The sequence below is a fragment of the Artemia sp. Qi Xiang Cuo genome, chromosome 1, assembly GCF_049724085.1.
Source record: "Artemia sp. Qi Xiang Cuo chromosome 1, ASM4972408v1, whole genome shotgun sequence".
In the NCBI taxonomy this organism is placed as follows: domain Eukaryota; kingdom Metazoa; phylum Arthropoda; class Branchiopoda; order Anostraca; family Artemiidae; genus Artemia; species Artemia sp. Qi Xiang Cuo.
In genome coordinates, this window is record NC_142794.1 from 20535788 (window position 1) to 20558869 (window position 23082).

The 23082-nt window shown below is 36.0% G+C and overlaps 1 long non-coding RNA gene across 1 annotated transcript in view; it reads right to left on the bottom strand.

The window, feature by feature from the left end:
• The window catches only part of LOC148956100 (uncharacterized), a 29619-nt gene extending 10849 nt beyond the window's left edge, over positions 1-18770 (bottom strand). The window contains exon 1 of the long non-coding RNA XR_016142136.1: positions 18583-18770. This is a non-coding gene — a long non-coding RNA (uncharacterized LOC148956100). The remainder of the gene's footprint in view (positions 1-18582) is intronic.
• Between the last annotated feature and the right edge of the window lie 4312 nt (positions 18771-23082).

Below are 23082 nucleotides of genomic sequence, written 5' to 3' on the forward strand. Positions count from 1 at the left end.
CATGCATATAGTGTGTTTTGGTTTTGCTCAACATTCCCCTCAATATATCCTAAACATTCACCTTAATACGCTAAGCCTTTTTGGAGACCAAAGATCAAAAAGGCTACCCATTCCCAATAACAGTCCATATATCTAAACAACGGGCACTGGCATAACTTAAACATCTTGTTCAAGAGACTGCGGGGGGTCAATTCATCCCCGGTGGCATAACTGCTTGACCATTAAACTTTTTAAAACAAAAAAAAACTATCTTGAAATTTTGATCAGATGTCTTTGGGGGGAGGGTAGCTAAAAAGGGTCTCGGAGAGGGGCTGGTTGTCCTCTGATCTATTTTGACTCTTAAAAAGGGCACTAGGACTATTAATTCCCGATCGGATAAGCCCCTTCCACAGTCTCTGCGATCACCCCTCGCATACGAAGTGGCCCAGGTAAAAACAAACAAACAATAATACTTTGAAGCCTTATAGCTCTTTATTGTAGGAAACACTAGAGCTTTGCCTCTGGTAATCAGATTCTCTTTGCAAACACTGGAGCTTTACCCTTATTAAACATAATTCTTTTGCATCTTTTTCAGACTGCCTCTAATTTGTCTGACAATTCCTTGGAGAGGCCAGGACGCTAAACAGGCAAATAATTGCTGTGTTCGTTTTCGTCTTTCTATCAAAATCCCATCCTCGGTTTTACTAATAAGCCGTTCGTTTGTAAAACCTCGGTTTTACTTTGCGCTAATAAGCCGTTCTTTGAAATGCTGTTCTTAGTTCTTTAGAATGACGAACTGAGCATCATACTCTGTTTCACGACTATAGTTTTACTTTTGAGTACCAAGTTTTAAATTCGAAAACAATGCAAGAACCAACTACCAGCCAGTGCATTGATTTGTTTAACTTAGTAGATTTCGTGGATGGGAGTTCATTGTCAGAGTCACTTTCCTCTTCTAGCAACTCCAATGCTTGTCATGCTGGATCCAGAAGTATCCTTTCCATTTTCGTTGCGATAGAAATTCTATCTGGGTGATAGAATATCTATCTGTGGTTGAAATTCTATCTGGCTAAGGCTTATAAGGCGTTTTTCGGTTAAAACAACGTTTTTAGACCAGGAAAATAAAACGTAATATAAGAGTAAAACCGAGGATATCTTAGTAAAGCTAAGAACGACGGATGGCGAAAATGAACGCAGCTAATACTCGAGGATGAAGAGTATAGAGATGAGGCGGAAACTTTTAAACAGTATGATTTAGGACATTTAAAGTTTTTAAAAGGTTGGAGGACGGAGATGCATGTTTAAAGATATCGTTAATGTTTTAATCGTACTTCGAATTACTTAAAATAGTAATAACTAGTAATTTAATAGTTCTAACTGAAAAAAGGAGGAGAGGGTGTGAGAAAGAAGGGATACTTAAGAAAATAAAATTTTCAAATTTCTGAAAACTTAACACAAAATTTCTTAATAAACACAAAGAATAAAATTGGGTGTAGAACGGTTCCCCGAGGAACACCATTATAAATTGAGAGACGATTGGAATATACGTCTCGGTATTTAACTAATTATGTTCTATTAGAAACGATGTATGCAATTATTCTAACTAAAATAGAAAATTTTTAATATTGCAGATCTGCAATATGGACATAATGGGGCAAAATACGGATCTGTAATGAGAAAGTTTAGAAATTTAGACCAGTAGCGCCACCACAGGTTCTTGAGATATCTTAGAATGGACTTTGGAGGAAAGGGGGGAATAATTCGGCTTATTTATGTGAACCGCATTAAGGTTCTTAAGACTGGTCTGAAGAACAAATAGTGTGGCTCATATGAACTATACAATTTTAGTAGATCATCTTCTTTAGGATCTTAATCATTTCTTCAAAGACAGTTGGTTCTGTTTGAAAGGAGAAATTGTGATTATTAACAGGCCAAAAGTTGTGTTGGATTTTGAACCTTGGCAATAATACCTTAAAATACTGGGATCAGTCCTGTGGTGGCACAGTTGACTTGATCTTTGGCTGGTAATACAGGATCCAGAGTTGGAAACCAGCTGTTGCAACACACAGCAGGGCCAATGCAAGGACCTTCCTAGCTATAAAAGTTAAGAAGCCTTGTTAATCCAATACATACATATTGAAATTGGAATCTCTTGAACCAGATAGACATTCAAATAAAGCATAATAGATGTTTTTTTTCAGATGGATTGCTTTTTTGGCAGAGAGGAGAGCGGATTTCAATTAGAAGATGTCTCACTTTCAACCGGTAATAAACTGATAAATTTCAACTGGTAATAAATAGGGGTCAAATCCCTTGAATGATATGGAGAAGGTAACATGTGGAAATGATTGAAGCTCAATCTTGTTGTTCCTCGACTTGCAAAAAAAGTGCAAAAATTGAGTTGAAGCCTGTATCAGAGACAGGAAAGTGGATTGGGCTCAATAAAGGTACAGCTGCATATTAGTGAGTCCAAACAAATACATGTTTAGTTATCAGGTGTTAGGTAAATATCACTTCTAAACCAGTTCAATTGATCGGAGCTGTGATTCAACAGCTTTGTTGAGATACTTCAACTGAGCAACTGAAAAGCACGTCCATTAGAACAATGTGGAATGGAATTCCAATGGAATCCTCTATGGATTTCAAAGTGCTTTTATTTCCCGTTTGTGTCTAAGTAGAAGGAATGAGTTCATTTTCGCTAAACATGAAAATCTTCACCAGATAATTCTGCATTTCCACTGTATCTTCTCTGCTTGAGCTACTTCACCCCCAAAGCCCCAAAAAATATTGGATCAAAACTTCAAGATATGCATTTAAACAAAACATTTGAAAGGTCCACAAACAAGCCTCCAGGGTTGATAATATAATATATTATACTCCTGGGTAGAGATATAAATTTTGTAATCCTTAAGACATACACTTTTTAGTCATCATGATATCATTGACTAAGCTGAAAGAAATGTGTCTTGCATTAATCTTTTTCCCTGATATCATCATTGGCAGTGCAATAGCGCTGCCTAAGTAAAGAGCAGAGTGGGCTTTATCTGTTTTTTTTTTCACTAAGCCAGTTCAATCGGAAGGAGTTAGAAATTTTGGAGGGGGCTCATTTGATTTGAAATTGAAAGTTCTAGTGCCCTTTTCAAGAGCCAAAAATGATTGGTGGACAAACAGCCCCCCTTCCCCAACACGTTTTGCTGCCCCTTCCAAAATTCAAATTCAAATTAATTTATTTAACATAAAAAATATATACAAATTTACAGCAGCCATCTACAAAAACCCGAAGGTTTGTTTATGATGACTGCAAATCCATTATTATAAAGCTCTACATCCACATAACAACTATATCCAATCGATGGCAGCAAATCCATTATTACAAAACTCTACATCCACATAACCAAAAGACATCCAATCGAAATTTGAGGGAGCGATTTTTATTTAATTTATTTCAAAACCCGTAATACTAAAAACAGAAGAGTAATAAAACAGTAATAAAAAAAAGAACAGAAGAATATAACATAAAAGACAAAATTAAAGACTTTAAAATAGATACATCACAACTTCAACAGATTACTGTGTCAGTACTGATGTCTGAAAATGGTTTTCTTATGATAGAGAGAAATTATACAAAGAAACATGTTTTTCCATGGCAGTAATAGGGTCAATAAAGTTCAATTTTCTAACAAAATAAAAATTGCTGGTTCCCAAGGGAAAACATAAAAGAAATTTCATAAAACAAAAGAAATTAGAAGCCTTGAATCGTCTATATTTCTAAACAATTTACAAAAACATGCAATGTACAGTTACAGGACTGAATTAAAAACAGGTAAGGGAACATAATCAAAAAGATTGGAAAAAAAGAGAATGGTTGAAGAGTGTCTAATTAGTGACAAAAGAAGCATACAATAGCCCAGTTCAAAGTTCAATGCGAACTAGTAGGAGTTGACATGTAAGATTTATCAACATACAAATTGGGAGACTAAGATAATACATGTGATCAGCTGACTTGATCCTGCTGTTTCCAAGAGAGATGTCTGCTGGTGGCCCTTGTTTCTGGTTGAAGAAAACAACTTCTGACTTCTGGCCATTGAACTCAAGGGCAAGCTTTGCTTACTCATATCATAGCAATGTAAATACCTTGCTAATACACTGGGTAATACAACCCAAATTCAGAATAGCATCTGTACAGCCAATGAGCAACTAATTAAGACCAGAAAACAGAGCAGCTGATTTTGTATCAAGAAACCTATTATTGAAGAGTGATGGGAATGAAATGGCAACTTCATGGGTACCTATCTCCATGTCAATAAAAATATTACATGTGGATGGGTACTGAGAAGTAATGTATGATACTTGAGGGCTGTCAGCTTTAGAGGAAAACAGAATCACAAGGCAAACTTAAAGATTAGAGTACTAAACTCTTGTTCAGCATAGTTGAAAGATCCAATAACTATGCTTCTGGGGTGGCATGACCCTCCACAGCCCTCAGGGCAAAGTCTATAAGTTATGGAATTTGTACATGGGATAGGAGGGCATGTTTGATCCTAGGTCTCAAAAAGGCAAAGGGTTTTCAGGTGAACCTTTCAGGTAATATCAAGGGGTATGTTGAACTAAATCAAAGTACACTATAGACATACCAGTTGTCAAAAGGGCATATCAGCAATATCTCAGGAACAGCTTAGGGTATTCAGTTGAAACTTTAGGGGCATGTTAAGAAAGATGTTGAACTAACCAAAGGGCAATATGTGCAAACCACTACTTCTACTACTACCACTGCTGCTGCTACTATGGTTATAGAGGTGAAACTTCCAGCGAATATTGAAAAATCAAATCACACAATGTGCATGCAGGTTGTCAAAGGGTGTATCAGCAATATCTCAGGAACCGCTTAGAGTATTATGTTGAAACTTTCAGGGCATGTTGAGGGAAATTTTGAACTAACCAAAAGGCAATATGTGCATACCACTACATCTACTACTACTGCTTCTGCTACTACTACTACAAGAATTACTACACTGCTTCCACTACTATCAAGGACGAAGGTATTAAGGTAAAACTTTCAGGGAATGATGAGGGGGTAGTTGAGCTAAACCAAGATACAATATGTACATGCAGGTAGTCAAAACAGCATATCAGCAATATTTCAGGAATGCCTTAGAGTATTAAGGGCACTCTTGGGGCATGTTGAGAGAGATGTTGAACTAACAAAAAAACAATGTTTGCACACTACTGCTACTACTACCACTAGTACCACTACAGCTACTACTAATATAACTACGGATATAAAGGTGAAACTTTCAGTGAATGTTGAGGGGGATGTTGAACTAAATCAGAACACTATATGTGCAGGCATGTTATCAAAAAGGTGTATCACCAATATCCCAGGAATAGGTTAGGATATCAAGTTGAAACTTCCAGAGCACGTTAAGGGGGATGTTGAGCAAACCAAAAGGTTCTATTTGCATACTACTACTACTAGTGCAACTACTATTACTGAGGCTAAGAGCATTAACATGAAACATTCAGAGAATCTTGGACTAAATTAAAACACACTAAGTGCATACAAGTTATCAAAAGGCCATATTGGCAGTATCCCAGGAACAGCTTAGTGTCAAATTCAAACTTTCATGGCAAGTTAGGGGGAGAGGAGGTAAAATAACCAAAAGGCACTATGAACTACTACTACAGCTACAGCTACTGCTTCTAAGGCTAAGGGTACTTAGATGAAACTTTTTTGGGAATATTTAGGGGGATGTTAAAACACATTATGTGTATAGATATTGTCAAAAAGGTGTACAGTATTAAAGCATGTTGAGAAAAAATTTTGAACTAACCAAAAGGCGCAATGTGTGTACTACAACTACTATTACTACTACTGCTACTACTGCAAGGGCTAGGGTTTATTAGGATGAAACTTTCAGGGAATATTGAGGATTTTAAATTAAATTAAAACTCCCTATTTGCATATAGGTTGTCAATAGGGTGCATGAGCAATATCTTAGGCATGGCTTACAGCATTAAGTTGAATTTTCCAGCGCAAGATGAGATGGATGTTCAACTGACCAAAAGGTAATATGTCCAAAGCTACTGCTATTACTGCTGATACTACTGTTACTACTAATACTCCAACTACTACCACCAGTAACTCTAAGGGTATAAAGGTGAAAATTTCAAGGAATATTGAGGGGGTGTTGCACTAAATCTAACACACTGTGTGAATGCAGGTTGTCAAAAGGGTGGTTATCAAATTAGGAGTGCCTTTTCCATAATTGAGCTATGAAGGCTAATTCTACTTTTTTTTTTAATCGACTTTACTTTATCTGGGAGAAAACCAAACAAAAGTGTATTGATAAGACAAACCTGAAGCCTTTCCTTTACACCTTAAGGCACATATTTTCAACATGTCTCTGGCCAAAAGACAAGTAACTCAAGGCTAGAGAAAACTTAATATCAAAATTATTTTTAAGAAAACAAATGATAACCCTGAAAACTACATACCAATTAGTCTAACCTACGTCATCCAGAAAAAAAATAAACTCATTAACAATAATATGCAAGGTTTTTGTAGAGGCAGATCAATTGATATTGATGTAAACCCTGTGTTTTAGTGAAATCAGCCAACATGTATTTCAGAAACGAGTAAACTAGTTGATATTATTTTGCTAAGATAAAATTTATATATAAAACGTAACCATTTCCAGCTTGGCGAGGGGGGGGGGCTGAACACAAACAAACATGGTAGGAAAACTGAAATGAAAAAGCACAATAATAGATTGTTATTTCTTTTCTATTATATAGGAGACATACTTAAAGGTAAGCCTGGATAGAAGAAAAGTACAGGGCTGGAAACACCATGGGTGGCCGGCGTTTAAGGCTTTCCAAATTTGGCTTTCCAAATTTGAGAATTTTATTTGAGTTTTTTTTCGTAGGGCGAAAGAATTTTGGCACTTGTGTATTATGCGCCACTCACTCAAGTTTACGCTGTGTAAAACTCGAGAAGAAACCGGTTTCTTTTTGTTAGTTTCTTTCATCTTAGTTTCTTTCATTGAATTCTTCAATGATAGAAGAATTCAACAGCAACCTTATAAGAAAATTAAAATATATTTTCTTGTGTATATTATCGCTTCTCATCAGCAGTTGTACCAAACCAATCCTGCTCAACTCATCCTCAGGGCTATACTGTGGTGTTTATCCTCCCCATAGTATAGTGCAGACGGTTTTATATAATTCTATTTTCCCCTTCTTTTTTTAGTTTTATTTTTGTGTTTAAAGGTTTTTCAAATAGGCAATGTTTAGAAGTCCTCAAAAAAAAAAAGTCCCCCCAGATCCCAAATCAAATTCCACTGAAAGTGTCATAGTGAAAGATACCCATCCTGGCTGGTCAAGCACATTATCTGAAAGTTCTAATGATAGCTCCAATGTGGAGAATAAGACAATGATAAGTGTAGGGGCTAATGTAACCATAAATGATGATAATGATGGGTTTCAAGAGGTCCTCTCTAGAAGCTTTAAAAAAGGAAAAAATCTCCTCAATTAAAAGCATTTCCCCTCTCCCTGCCCAAGATCCCCCTCCAAAAACTTAGGAATTTACCTTAAAATTAATCCCACTACCCCCTTTGAAATAAAAATTATCACTGAAATAAGAGTTGCAATTTTTAAATTGCTAAAATCAATGTTCTCTTTTAATATTAACCGTGATGAATCTCTACTAATAGCTGTTGAAGATCAGAAATCAGCATATTCAATAATTAATCTAAAATCCCTTCTGAATACCCCAATTATTGCATCTAATTGGAACCCAAAACAATCACCAACCAAAATAGTAGTTTATAATGTTCCCCAGAGATATCTACTCAGGAGTTAAAAGAAGGGCTCTCAGCTAGGGCTGGAAACACAATCCCAGTTGAGGATGTTACCCAACTTGGAAAACCTAATTCTAATGGCCTAAAAACTAGTAGATCCTTCTTATTCACACTGAAGGATAAAATTGATATCCCAGAAAATTTATTCCTATTTGGGCAAATCAAACCACACAAGGAATACAAACCTAAATCTATCCAGTGTCAGAAGTGTTTCAAACAGGTACACACCACAAACAACTGTACTGAAATTCTCCATGAGCGCTGTAAATGTAAAGCTTTCCATACTAAGGAGCTGACAACTTGCAACAACACTCAGCCTACAAGCATCAATTGCAAAGCTCCACATGAATCTACAAATATATCATTATACCCTGCATACAATAAAAGAAATCTAACACTCCAAATCTCAACAGAAAAGGCCATCCCTTACCCCTTTGCAGCAATAGAAGCAAATGCTGCCCAACGATACCAAATAAAGCCGGTAATGAAACCAACCAATACCCCCAAGTCAAATGCCCCCCATGCCTCAAGCATCCCCGCTACAAAACCATCTTCTAAGCCCCCTAGCTCAAATCCCTATCAGAAGGAATCACCAAGCCAACAAGCCTCCTTGTCCTGTGAGATGAGGCCAGCCTGGCCCTCCCTCCCAAGAAGAAACAAACCGGAAACACTACCAGGAATCAATCCCTTAACCAACAAACAGGATGCACAACCAAAAATGCAATCCCCCAATATATGCTTATTAATTCTAAACTGTAATGCAGTTCAAGCCATGAACATACATCAACTACAGAAAACAAAAATAATTGCAGAATTGGCAAAAATCTACATCCCAGATGATATGCTCATTCAAGCAAAAAAAGATCTTGCTTTACTTTTAACAAAGCTGAACATTAATACACAGTCATATGAAGAATAAATCAACAACACAACATTTATCAATACTCCAATGGAATGTAATATCACTCACAGAAAATAAGCTAAAAGAACTAATATCATTTATGAATAATAATTCGATTAATATTGCTTGCCTCCAGGGAACTAATTCAACCAAAAATCAACAAATTAAGTCTCTGGGATATACAATCCTGAGAAAGGATAGATCTTCAGAGAGAAAAGGAGGTGGGGTAGCTTTATTAGTCAATAATAATATAAAATTTTGTGGAATCAATTTTCCAGATTTTGAAAATGATGCTGATGTAATTGGTATCAGTGTTTGGCTGAATAATTTAAAAACCTACATAATAAGCTTTTATAACCCTAATGGTTAAACAACAGATGCCAAGGATTTCATTAATTACAAAACTAATTATAATATGTTAAATAATATCATTATTTGTGGTGATTTCAATGCCCACAGCCTTTTGTGGGGGAATAAACCAGCAAATAAAGCTGGTAAATTTATTGAGCATATGACTTCAAATAATAATGTAGGGTTTGGAGGTTTGGAGGGGTATGACTACCCCTCCAAACCTGAATACATATTTCAACCCCAAAAGTGGCAAATTCTCCACAATTGACCTACAAATTGTGTCATTAAATTTTTTGAACAAAATTTACATAAATAAAATTGATAGTCTATGTACAGACCACTTTGCTTTAGTTTGCTCCCTAAATGAACCTGCTGAAACTTCATCTCATACCTCCAAATATATCAACACTAAAGCAAATTGGTCTATGTTCCAAAATAAGCTAAATGATGAAATTACAAGTTTCACCCAAAGTTCATGCATTTCTAACACAACAGTTGCGACACATGCTGAAGCCTTGACATCTTTACTAATAAATACAGCTAATCATGCTATCCCCAGGACAACACCTAAGAAAACATTCCCTAAACAAATTCCTAAAGCATGGTGGACAAATGAGTGCCTAAATAAATGGAGGATAAAAAATGCAGCTAGGACAGAATTCATAAAAAAACCATCACCTACTACATGTTTAAAAAAATTACAAGCAGAATCTAATCTAAAAAGGACTATAATAGATGCCAAATATAAATACTAGAATAATTTTGCAAATAATCTCTCCAGAGAAACGCATGAGTCAATTATACATAAAGTCATAATCTACATCTGTGGGGAGAAGACTTTCCCCAACCCACTCCTGTATGAGCTTATACATAATAATACCCATTATGACAATGATAAAGAAAAGGTTAACCTATTTGCAACTCTTTTTGTTAATAAGCTAACATCAAATAATCAAAGCAAACTGTCCACAATTCCTATGAACCCAAGTTACCAACCACGCCCAGGATCCGAGTACATAACTAACCCATTTTCAATCCAGGAATTGAATAATGCAATACATCATATTAGAACCGAATCTAGCAGCAGCCATGACAATAAACATCCTACACGGATAAAGAATCTCACACCTTCAGACAAACAAGAACCGCTAAATTGTTATAATCACGCTTGGGCATCTTCTAGGTTCCCCAATATATGGAAATGTTCGTCCCTCCTACCAATCCTAAAGAAAAATAAACCAAAAGATAACCCTGAGTCTTATAGGCCCATAATGATTACAACTGTGATGGGGAAAATAATGGAGAAAATGATTTATCACAGACTCCTCTGGTTTGTTGAAAAAAATAATATGATCCCACACACTCAAACTGGATTCAGGAAATACCACTCCTCAACAGATGCTTTCATTTTGCTAACAAATTCAATAAATGAATCTTTCTCAAAAAATAAAATCCTAGTTGCAGGTTTCCTAGATTTTGAAGGGGCATATGACAATGTGAACCACCAAATCCTTTTAAATAAACTTGCAAGCATTGGAGTACCTCCTAAGCTAGTATCTTTTATTAAATCCTTCATATAAGTGCGAAGTTTCATTGTTTGTGTTGGTTAAGCCTCTTCACCCCAAAAGACAATATCCAAAGGCCTAGCTCAGGGAGCAGTCCTCAGTTGCCTCCTATTTGCCCTATATCTCTGGGACATGAACCTACCCCACACGAATCTACAATATGCTGATGATCTGGTGCTATGGTCATCTGGCAACACCTTTCAGATAGCACAGTCAAATCTGCAAAAGTCACTTTTCCAGTTTGAAAAATTCTCTCAACATTCAGATTTACCCATTGCACCGACCAAGTCAAAAATAATCCAATTTCACCGGAAGAGAAACCATGTTAATGCAAAACTAACTCTAAATAAAACAACTATTCCAGAAGATAATCATATTAATTACCTAGGTCTCATGCTTGACCAAAAACTTAATTTCCACCTCCACATTTCAAACACAATAAAAAAATGCTATAGAAAAGCAAATATACTAAAGAGACTTCTTTCCACACCCTAGGGTTTTAAGGAGAAAATCTTACCGCAATTTTATAAATCTCATATAAGACCCCATATTAACTATGTGCTCATCGTCTATGGTGCATGTGAAAAGATCCAGATTTAAAAAATTGAAACAACACTAAATGGTTTAATATGTCTCACGTTTGGTCGTAGGAAACCTAGAAGCATCATGTTTCTGCTTATGGAGAGTTGATTAACAACAATAAAGGAGAGACGTAGCTTTCTCTTGATAAAATATCTTACAAAAATTGAATCAAATAGCTCACACACACTATATAATTGGTCAAGAAATCCAGCCATGTTTAGAGGTATTGCAAATGAGTATACCAAAACTCACAAGAAGTTCCCAGTACCAGCAAATTTTATTACACCTACTTTCCCCCATTCCCCTCCATGGAATTGATCATTTCCTATAATAAATAATGAATCTTCTTAATGGAATAAAGATTTAACCCCTATTGCTTTTGTCCAGAAATAATTTGCAGAAATTAATACAATTCCCTATAAAAATTACTTCCAAATATTTGTTGATGGGTCAAAAATGAATGAGAAGGTTGCAAGTGGTGTTTTCCTTCATCCCCTGAAAATTGCAATGGGCGAGAGATTATTTAATAATTTATCTATAATGTCTGCTGCGTTAAATGCCATAATCATGCCATTAGAACACCTTAAGCAAAACCAACCTTTGATTGCAAATTTGAATAATATTATCATATATTCGGACTCTTTATCAAGCCTTGAGTTTCTGTCCTCAGCTCCTCAATATAAGTTGGACATTGACACTTATCATTGTCTCAGTATTATTGATAATCTTGCTTCAAGTGGCATAAAAACTTATTTTCAGTACATTCCTAGCCACTCCGGCATAAGTGGTAATCATCAGGTTGATGAAATAGCAATATATGCTATAAACATTGACCAGCCAAGTGGGAGGCCAATCCCAATTAGAGATATTTACCGATGGAGGCTATCAGATATTAATTTTAATAAGATTAATCCTACCCTTTCCCCCTTTCCCAAGAAGTATCTTTCTAAAATTTATCATAGAATTCGTTCTGGAACAAATGCACTAAATTTCCTTGCATTCTCATATAAGCTTTCTAATTCAAGTGGTTCAATTCCCCTGTCCCCTCTTTGCAGGCATTGTAATATGAATAATGAAACAATTGACCATTGCCTATTTGAATGTAATATGCTGACGTCTGCACAACATACCTTGCTTTGTAAACTGTTAAAATGCTTCAAACACCACAAAATCTCACTATCAGCAAAGAGCCTAGCCAACTATACCTGCACACAGAGCACAGAAATTGATATCTATCATCTTATATTTGAACTCCTTGAGTCGAAAGATCTACTTAAAGATATCCGAGAATATCTAATAAATAAGAGACAACCAAGACAGTAGCTCTGTAGCCCACAGAGTGAAGCAAAAAGAAGAGGGCTAAATAGTACCAACTGAATAGCCCGCCTGCTGTGAATTAGAAGAAGAAGAATCTTAGCATGAGACAAGACAAAGACAACTGACAGAATAGATGGGAAATATATAATTTGGGCTATTTACTTGCAGATAAGAGGGGGGGATAAAACATTTGGACAGTTTGAAGTCAGAAAACAATTCCTTCTAAGTATGGCCACTAAAAAATTACAGAACAATAGCGAGGTATCTGGAAAGTTTTTTAAAAAAAAAAAAAAAAAAAAAAAAAAAAAAAAAACAGTATAAAGTAAATGTAATGTTTCATTTAAGTGTTTTTTTTTCCAAGTGTTGAGTTTTTTTTTTCAATGACTGATTTTTCAAGCATTAAGTACTATTATTTGGTTAATGTAGTGTTTCATTTAAGTGTTTTATGATGATTGCTGATCAAAGTTTATGTTATTTGTGCCTTTCATTTATGTTATTTTACTATGTTCATCACTGTATATTTGGCTTTGAAATACACTCCTCTATCAACCTATCTAATATGCAAAATAATTGTACCAAACACATTTTGCATGCAGACCCGCTATACTTTACCCCCCCTAATATGCAAATATATAGCAAAAATTTTGTTCTAAAGTAACGAAAAAAAGTAACAAAAAAACTGGTGTGTCCTCGAATTTTAGACAGCGTATACTTGAGTGAGTGGCGCATAATACACGAGTACCAAAATTCGTTCCCCCTATGGAAATAAGAAAATAAAATTCTCAAATTTGGAAAGCCTTAATTTCCACGGGGGGTATTTTCCGGGGGGGGGGGGGTATTTACCACGGATAGGCATTTTCCGGGGGGGGGGGTATTTTCCAGGGTTTAATCGCCGAGGGTGGGTAAACGCCTAGAACCAACACCATGTGGCTGAAGGATTCTGAGGGTGAAGTGCTGGTGAGTGGGTGGAGTCTGGTAACTATGATGATGGATTGCTATCTCTCACCTGTTATATAGGGGGCTACTCCTTGCAGTTGACTGGGGGATAAGATAGTTACTGGCCTGGAAACATCATGAAGCTGGTAAATTTTCTTTTGAGGAAAACATTTCTAGTGCAAGGGTTAAGTAATGGATTTTTTTGGCAAAGCACAGATGCCTTCTGATTTTTTTTAACTGCAGAGTTTCTAACCAGGCTTTTAAGTTGCAGGTAGTATGACACTTTAAAATTAAATATGCACTCAAAAAGTCAGTGTGCCAAACAGGACAAGCATATTCAAGCAGAGGACAAACAGCAGATGTATACATTTTAAAATAGTATTTTTATTTTACTTAAAATAGTATTTTTGTTTTACTTGAAATTGTTTTTTTTTTCCCAATATTCAACAAATAAATGAGGCAAAACTGGAAATATCTCTATTCTACACAACAAAGCCAGTTTTACAAAAGATCCTTCAATGGATAGAACAACAAGGTAATATTAAATTGGGCTATGTATGTGTCCATCAGAGGGAGTGGGGGGGGTGTGCATTTTCAGGGTAACAACTATTATACTGAAAAGAAGCATAAAATAAGGAAAATAAAAGTAATATTTTCCTTTTATTTTAGTTTTGTATATAGCTAAGGAGCATATGAGGAGGGAGCTGGGGTTGAATTGTCATAAATACACCTTTAACTGTCCATAAGGCATAAAATTAGCAATCTAAAAATATCCATTTTTATGTTCTAGCATGTCTCCTTCTAGAAAATCAATATTTTGTAAATTTATCCACTGATGTTGCTTGTTTGCAACTAAATATGTTTGAAAAAAAATCACATCTAGAAAATTCATAGAGACTATAATTTAGACTATATATTCCATCATTAGGAATGATATAAGGAATGATATTTTCCTTTTATTTTAGTTTTGTATATAGCTAAGGAACATAGGAGAAGGGGGCTGGGGTTGAATTGTCATAAATACACCTTTAACTATCCATAAGGCATAAAATTAGCAATCTAACAATATCCATTTTTATGTTCTAGCATGTCTCCTTCTAGAAAATCACTATTTTGTAAATTTATCCACTGATGTTGCTTGTTTGCAACTAAACATGTTTGAAAAAAAATCACATCTAGAAAATTCATAGAGACTATAATTTAGACTATATATTTCATCATTAGGAATGATATAAGGAAGTATTTTAGAATTTTTTTAAAGTTGTCTTAAAAATTCTGTTACAATAGTAACCATGGTTTTGAAGGCCAAAAAAAGGAGCAGTGTTATTTTTGGCTATTTGTCTCTTTAAGGGTTCAAAATGGAATTTGCAAGGGTGACAATTAGTCTATTTGGAAAGTGTGAAAAGGCCTATCAAATGATGCATTCATCTTTTAGCAGTTAATAAACTATATGTGAGATTCAATAACTGACACAGGAACAAGGTGAACATGATTTGTATTTCTTTTGTATATCTTCTCTAAATATACTAAACAATTCACTCACAAAGGTATCCCACTCTCTATGTGTGTATTTACCAAAACAACCAGTACAAAGTATTATTTGTTATGATTTTAAAGAGTATATAGTAATGGAAGGAGATGCAATATTCCTTACTTGCCCACTGGCATTTGTGTATGTGTGCTGTTATATATTACTTGTGATTTTGCTTATGCTTGCTATTATGTATTGCTTGTGCTTTGCTTATGATTGTATTATTTCAGGTTTTGTAACCTGGGTTTTTGAAGTATATGCTTGAAGAGACAAATTGTTGCATGGTGTCAGAGTAGAATATGGATACCACTGTCCCATATCCTAAGCTGAATTGAGAATCAGACAATCTAAAACAGGTGTGGATCAGATTCAAAAGTCAAGCTAACCTAATGTTTGATGGACCATTGGGTGGAAAAAATGAGAAAAGCAAGTGTGCATATTTGCTAATTAGGCTTGGAGAAAAAGGACATGATGTGTTCAGCACTTGGATGCTAGCAGCTGATGAAAAAGACAAAATTAGCGTATACCTTGCAAAATTTAATGACTCCTTCAGTCCCCAATCAAAGCCCATATTCTCTTGATATACATTCCATAAACATGACCAAAGGGAAGGTGAAACTATAAAACAATATGCAACTGAACTGAAAATCTTAGTATGTGACTGTTCATATGGAGCTACAATTATTGAGTAAAATTGTCAATGATTGCCTTATCTTTGGAACATCATCTCAGAAGATTCATGAAAGATTAATGCAGTCCAGATTCAAATTGACCCTCTCAGATGCTATCAAAACAGTAAAAACTAACACAGAAACCAAGGTGCAACTTAAGACAATTTCAACAGAATCAACTAGTCATGGAAAACAAGAAGTTGATATCATGAAAAAGAATCAAAATGAACTGTGGAAACCTAATTGTGACCAAATTGAAAACCATGAATGCTACTTCTGTGGTGGAGAGTATTCACATAATCACCAGTGCCCTGCAAAAGGGAAGATCTGCAGTAACTGCAGAAAACCCAACCCAACCAAAACCCAACCATTGTGGTAGCAAAAAGACTGTGAACATCATCAGTTCTGAAGCTCAATAAACTGCAAACTATACATCCATAAACTAATAATGGATAAAGCTGATGCCCAGCCATATGCTAAACTAAGAATTGCCAACCAGTTCAGTGTGAAATTCAAAATTGAAAAAGGGGCACAAGCTAGCATCATTATCAGACAGACAGTGGAAAGACTAAATCCAAAACCTGCAATCCACCCTACAAACCACATTTGAACAAGCTTTTGTGATCAGACTATTCCTGTCATGGGGACATAGAAGATCAACTGTGCCTACAAAGGAAATATCAACCAACTCATAGAGTTTTTGTAGTGCAGTCAGCCCATACTCATATCCTTGGATTCAGTGCAAGATGTCAACTGAACCTGGTGAAGCTGATACTTAGTCTTCAGCCCGGAAAGCTCAGCACCAATAAGATACTCCCCAAATTTTCTGACCTATTTGAGAAAGTTTGGAAACTGGAAGGTGAATGTAAAAATAATCCTCAGGGAAGGTGCACAGCCATCCATTCAGACAAATCCTCTTGAGTCTTCAGTCCAAATTGAAGGATGAATTAGATTATATGGAGAACCTAAGAGTCATTGAGAAGGTGATCCATCCAACTAATTGGGTGAACCCAACTGTGGTTGTTGAGAAACCAGATGGAACCTTAAGAGTCTGTATAGATCCTCACAATCTCAACAAAGCCATAAAGAGACACCACCATCCCATGCCAACTTTTGAGGAAGCTGTGCAAAAGCATGTAGGTGCTAAGTAATTCTCCAAGCTAGATACCCAGACAGGATATTGGAACTTGTGTCTTGATGATGAATCTTCCAAACTAACTAACTCTCAACTCCATATAGGCAATAAAAATTTAGATATATGCCCTTTGGCCTCAAGCCTGCACAAGATGAGTTTCAACACCACATGGAAGATGCATTCAGCAGCCTCAAGAGATTATCAGTAATTTTGGATGAAATGATCATCTCTGGTGTATCTGAAGAGGGCCATGAGAGAAATCTTCAAAAATCCCTTTTAAGAGTTAGAGAAAAGGGAGTCAAGCTTAACAAAGACGAGTGTATTTTCAAATCAACTTCAATACCTTACTTTGGACACATCATTTCTGAAAACAGAATTCATCCAGATACTGAGAAAATCTGAGCAATAGAGGAAATGCCATCACCCAAATCCCAGGAAGGACTACAAACAGCCCTATGGGGTGTTAAAATACGTTTCACAATATATCCCACATTTGTCAAGCCTAGGACCTTAAGAAACCTCTTAGGACCTTAGCTAAGCAGAATCAATGCAACTGGACAAATGAACATGAAGCCACACTTAAAAAAAATTAAAGTGTCAATCATAACAACAATTTCACTCTTTGATCCTACAAAAAGTCAGATATAGATCCAAGTTGATGCTTCAAAATCAAGACTTGGTGCTGTCTGTCTGCAAGAGAACAAAATTGTTTCATTTGCACCAAAATCACTGAATGAAACAGAGCAGAGATACTTGCAAACTGAAAAAGAGCTGTTTGCCATTGTTTTAGTTTTTGGATGTTGCCATTTTCATTAGTATCTCTATGGCTGTCACTTCCAAGTTATTAGTGACCATAAACCCCTGGAAATAATCCTCAATTGCCCAATCAATAAGTCATTGCCAAGGCCTCAAAGAATGCTGTTACAGTTACAACCCTACAGTTTCAGTATAAAATATCAACCAGGCACTGACATACCAATCCCAGATACCCTCTCCCAGCTCCACTTAGAAAACAAGGAAACATTGCTTTACAGAGAAATTGAATACTATGTACACTGTTATGAAAGTACTACCAATAAATCACAAATAGGTATCTGAGCTGAAACAAGAAATGCTGAAAGATCCACAGCTGATGGTTTTGTGGAATATGGTAAAAGAAGATTGGCCAAAAAAACAGATCAATAGTTCCATCATCTGTAGCTGAACTCTGGTCAGTATAAAGTAATCTCAGTGTTGTTGATAATATCATTATGAAAGATGACCAATTTGTCATCCCATACACCATGCAAATTGCTGTACTGAAAAGCAGTCAGGCAATAGAAGATTTCATCAGGCAGTGTGATGCATGCTGCACATATTCTACAGCAAATGCAAGATAACCCTTGCTTCATCACAATATTCCTAACTACCCATGGGAGCATGTTGGCATTGATCTGTTTACATATCCAGAAGATACTACAGGATCATAGTGAATTATTACAGTTGATTTTTTGAAGCTGATGAGCTGGGAGCCAATGCTTACACTAACCTCATAATCCAGAAGCTAAAATCTCCCTTCTCTAGGTTTTGGATACCCTTGATTATTACATCTGATAATGGGCCACAATTCACTTCAGAAATGTTTAAGGATTTCAGGAGACACTAGGGAATACAACACAACACATCTAGACCAAACCATCCTCAGTTCAAGAGGCTGAGAAAACAGTTGGTATTGCTAAGGCCATAATCAGGAAAACAAAGAAGTTGAATACTGACCTTGAGCTTGCCCTCCTTGAGTACCACAATACATCAGTCAATGGTATAGCTTCTCCAGACATGCTGCTAATGAGTAGAAGTTTGAGATCCTCAGTGTCCTGCACCATTGAACACTTGTATCCAAAAATCACACCAATACAGGAATCCATGTCTGCAAGGAATAAAGAAAGGGGAAGACAGAAACACTACTATGATCAGCATAGCAAAAGCCTCAATCCACTGCAGATAGGCCGACAAGCTCAAGTAGAGTCCAACAATCAAACCTGGCAACCTGCAACAGTCCTCAGAGAAGCAGATTTTTCATGATTGTATGTAGTACAGATGAAAGCAAACAGACAATATCACTGGAATAGAAAGTAATTGAAAGTTGTGACTTCAGATCAAAAGAGTTCTGATTCAAATACCAGCAGCTTGTCAGTACATGATTCATGGCATCAATCTCTAGACTTACCACAAATAGAGGATGGGCACTTTTGCCAAGCCAACATGCCAGAATTGCTAATTGGTATGGCCCAGGAAAACAATGTCATCTCCCTGTATTCCTTGGCTGAAGTTGACAACAGTCTTAGAAGTTCTGTTACTACAAGGAATGGTTGACAAGTCAAGCCACTATCAAGAATAAACCTATGATTGACAAGCTCTTCCAAAAAGAAGGGAGACGTAATATTGCTTAGGCTACTTGTCTACTTGCATTTGTGTAGGCCTATGTGTGCTGTAATATATTGTTTTTGCTTGCCATTATGTATTAATAATAATATAATGCAAAACAAATAGGCCACAGGGCCTCTACAAAAATCTTTTAAATTGAAAAAAATTGTAGGCACTTTCACTGTAGTATTTGTCCAGTTCCTGCTTGAACAAGTTATTGCTCTAGTTATTGCTTGTGCTTTGCTTATGATTGTATTATTTAAGGTTTTGTAACCTGGGTTTTTGAAGTATATGCTTGAAGAGACAAATTGTTAGAGAAACATTGTAATCTGATTAATAAAAACATACTGCCAATTATAAAGTAGGAATTTCATTGTTTTCTTTCAGTTTTTAAATATTCTGCAGCCTTTATAGGCTATAGGATCATCTTTGGGGGGGGGGGTATATTTGCAAGTGAATTGAATATTACATTTGAAAAGATTATAAATAATCAAGCAGAATGTTCACTTTGTCCATATGCCAGTTATGTCATATTGTAAGATAAGATACCCAGCAGTTGGACAGAAAAATCCCCACTTCAGCAGTTACATTATTGAAACATCTCTATAATAACACCAAGAAAGTAGGCTAGATTGTTTTGTAATTTGATGTGTCAAAATCTTCTTAATAAGTACTGGAAGTTTTGGATGAGTGGACAACAGCCCTGGAAAGTGGCCTGAGTATTCTGGTGGTTCTGTTTGACATAGAAAAGGCTTTTGACAAAGTCCCCCATAGCACCCTACTCTCATGACTTTGTACCTTCAGTCTAAGTGAGCAGATGATTTTGTGGATTTCTTCCTTCCAACTTGACCATAGCCAGATTGCTAAAGTGGAAGACACATTGCCATCAAAAGCTAGTGTACCAAGTGGCATTGTCCAGGGAAGTGTAATAGTGCCACTACTCTTCATCCTCTACATAAATAGCATAACTGAAGGTATCACCAGGTGTGTCAAGCTCTTTGCAGATGACACAAAGCTTTTCAGGCCAGTGGCAAAACAAGAAGATATAACCATCCTGCAGAGCAACATTAACATGTTGAATAGCACTCTTGAGAGCCTAGGATTAAGCTTCAATACTAAAAATTGCAAGACATTATGGATTGGACCCAAGCCAAAAAATATCAATGACACCCTCACATTAGCAAGAACAAACACTGTCTCAGTCATATTCTCTTTCACAGATTGTGAAAGAGACTTGGGGATCTTTATAGAATCAGGGCTAAAATTCCACCAACACACAGATCTCATTGCAAATAAGGCAAGCAGGCTGATCAGTCTAATCAGGCATTTAAACACTAAAACCTTCACCAGACTCTATAAAGCCCTTGTGTGACCAACCATTGAGTATGGAAACAAAGTCTGGGGCCCCTCATACATTGGCAACACTATCAAAATCAAAATGGTGCAGATAAATGCCACCAAACGACTCCCTCGACTAAAAGAAATGTCATATGAAGAGCACCTGAAACAAATAAAGCTGGCAAGCCTAAACTATAGAAGAAAAAGAGGGGGCCTGGTCTAGATTTTCAAATTGAGAAAGGATCTAGATAGAACCACATTCAACAAATTCTTCTGTAGTTGGACTAATGTCTATACTAGGGGTCATTCTGCAAAAATCCAGAAACAAACAACATTAAATAGACAGAGATCTTCTTTCTGTTCAGTTAGAGCAGTTAAAGACAAGAACTTGTTACCCAAAGAAGTAATATTGGCATCAACTTTAAACAGCTTCAAAAAATGTCTTGACAAGCATCTACAGAAAGAAGTGTTTATTCATAATACATAACATACAAAAGTGATATGACTTTGTGCACTGTGTTGAGCCAAGATTAGAGAGTGCCATAACAGGATATGAAATCCTAGAAAGAGGCACTGTTCCTGTAAGTTAAGTACAAGATTAGGCTGAATATTTCCACCATATACAACAACTGATAGACATCAGTGAAACCTCATCTTGGTTACATATTTAAATTATGAGCCTAATCTTGGAAAATGTTGTCCAATCTTGGACATAGGATCTGTCCACTATTCTAGGCTTTTATCTTTTTTAATCAGGGTATATGTCTGAGATTAAGCACTGGCCAAGTGCTGGGAGTCTCTCCCTAGGCTCATATTTTGACCCTAGGCTATAAGCTAGAAAGGAAAATTCATCCTTCTACAATATAGAAATAGGAGAAGACTAGAAATAAATACAATCTTTTAACACAAATATATGCAGTCAAGTTCCAATGAGAGGGCAGCTTGGAGCTAGCCTAGCCTACCAAGTATTTTAACCAAGGGTAATAAAGACTCTTCTGCTTCGGCACGTTCCGGAATTTTAAAAATTTATTTAAAGACTACAAAAACTGAAATCACTACACAGTGATTGGCACCAAATAGCACAAAATCAGCACCAAGGTGCTGAAAAGACTGTCATCACTATTATTACTTTTCAAAATTACTCAACGTGTATTAAACATTCATGCTTTTTTTTTTACAGGGGAACTCAAAACCCTTGATGATGATGATGATGACATTCATGCTTTTTTAGGGCTATCCCCTTTCTAAGATATTCAAAAGTAGCTAAAGTAGAATTTTACCGGCTATTTTTTCCAGAGAAGATATACAAAAAGGAATCTAGGCTATTTGCACATTAGAGGGAGTGGGGTAAAGTTTAGGTCAATATCTACCAAATCATATTATTGAGTTAGGACTAAAGTGAATACACCATTCGATGCCTTTTTTAATGCTGATAACGAATATAATAAGCATTTCTATCGGAAATGAATGGTCAATATATACCAAATCATATTATTGAGTTAGGCTAGGACTATAGCCTAGTGAATACACCATTTGATGCCTTTTTGGTAAAATTCTACTTTAGTTACTTTTGACTATCTTGGAAAGGGGTTAGGTTAAGAAAATGAAACTTTCAGGGATGGGTCTACAGGCTAATATCTACCAAATCATATTATTGAGTTAGAAATAAAGTGAATACACCATTTGATGCCTTTTTTATGCTGATTATGAATATAATAAGCATTTCTATCAGAAATGAATTTCAGCCCCCCCCCTATATAGGCTATAGGCCTACCTAACCTAACCCTGAATTGGCATATAGAGGAGGGGGAGGGGGGCGGAAATTCATTTGGTCAATATATACCAAATCATATTATTGAGTTTCAAATAAAGTGAATACACCATTTGATGCCTTTTTTTATGCTGATTACTAATATAATAAGCATTTCTAGCTGAAATGAATTTCAGCCCCCCCCCCCTATTTAGACTATACCTAACCTAACCCTGAATTGGCATATATAGGGGGGGCTGACAGGTCAATATCTACCAAATCATATTATTGAGTTAGGAATATATTGAATACACCATTTGATGCCTTTTTTATGCTGATTATAAATATAATAAGCATTTCTAACAGAAATGAATTTCAGCCCCCCCCCTATATAGGCTATACCTAACCTAACCCTGAATTGGCATATATAGGGGGAGGGGGGGGCTGAAATTCATTTCCGATAGAAATGCTTATTAGGCTATATTCATAATCAGCATAAAAAAAGGCATTGAATGGTGTATTCACTTTAGTCCTAACTCAATAATATGATTTGGTAGATATTGACCTTTTATTCCTCCTGCTAGTACATACAGAAAACAACAAAAATTCATACAGATGGCTTTTTATAGCCAAGGCCTACAAGATTTTATATATAGAGCAGCCTAAATAAAGTCATACAGATGACTTTTTAATATATCATTCCACTATAAAGCATAATGAATAAAGTCATACAGATGACTTTTTATGTATCCTGCTATTATAGA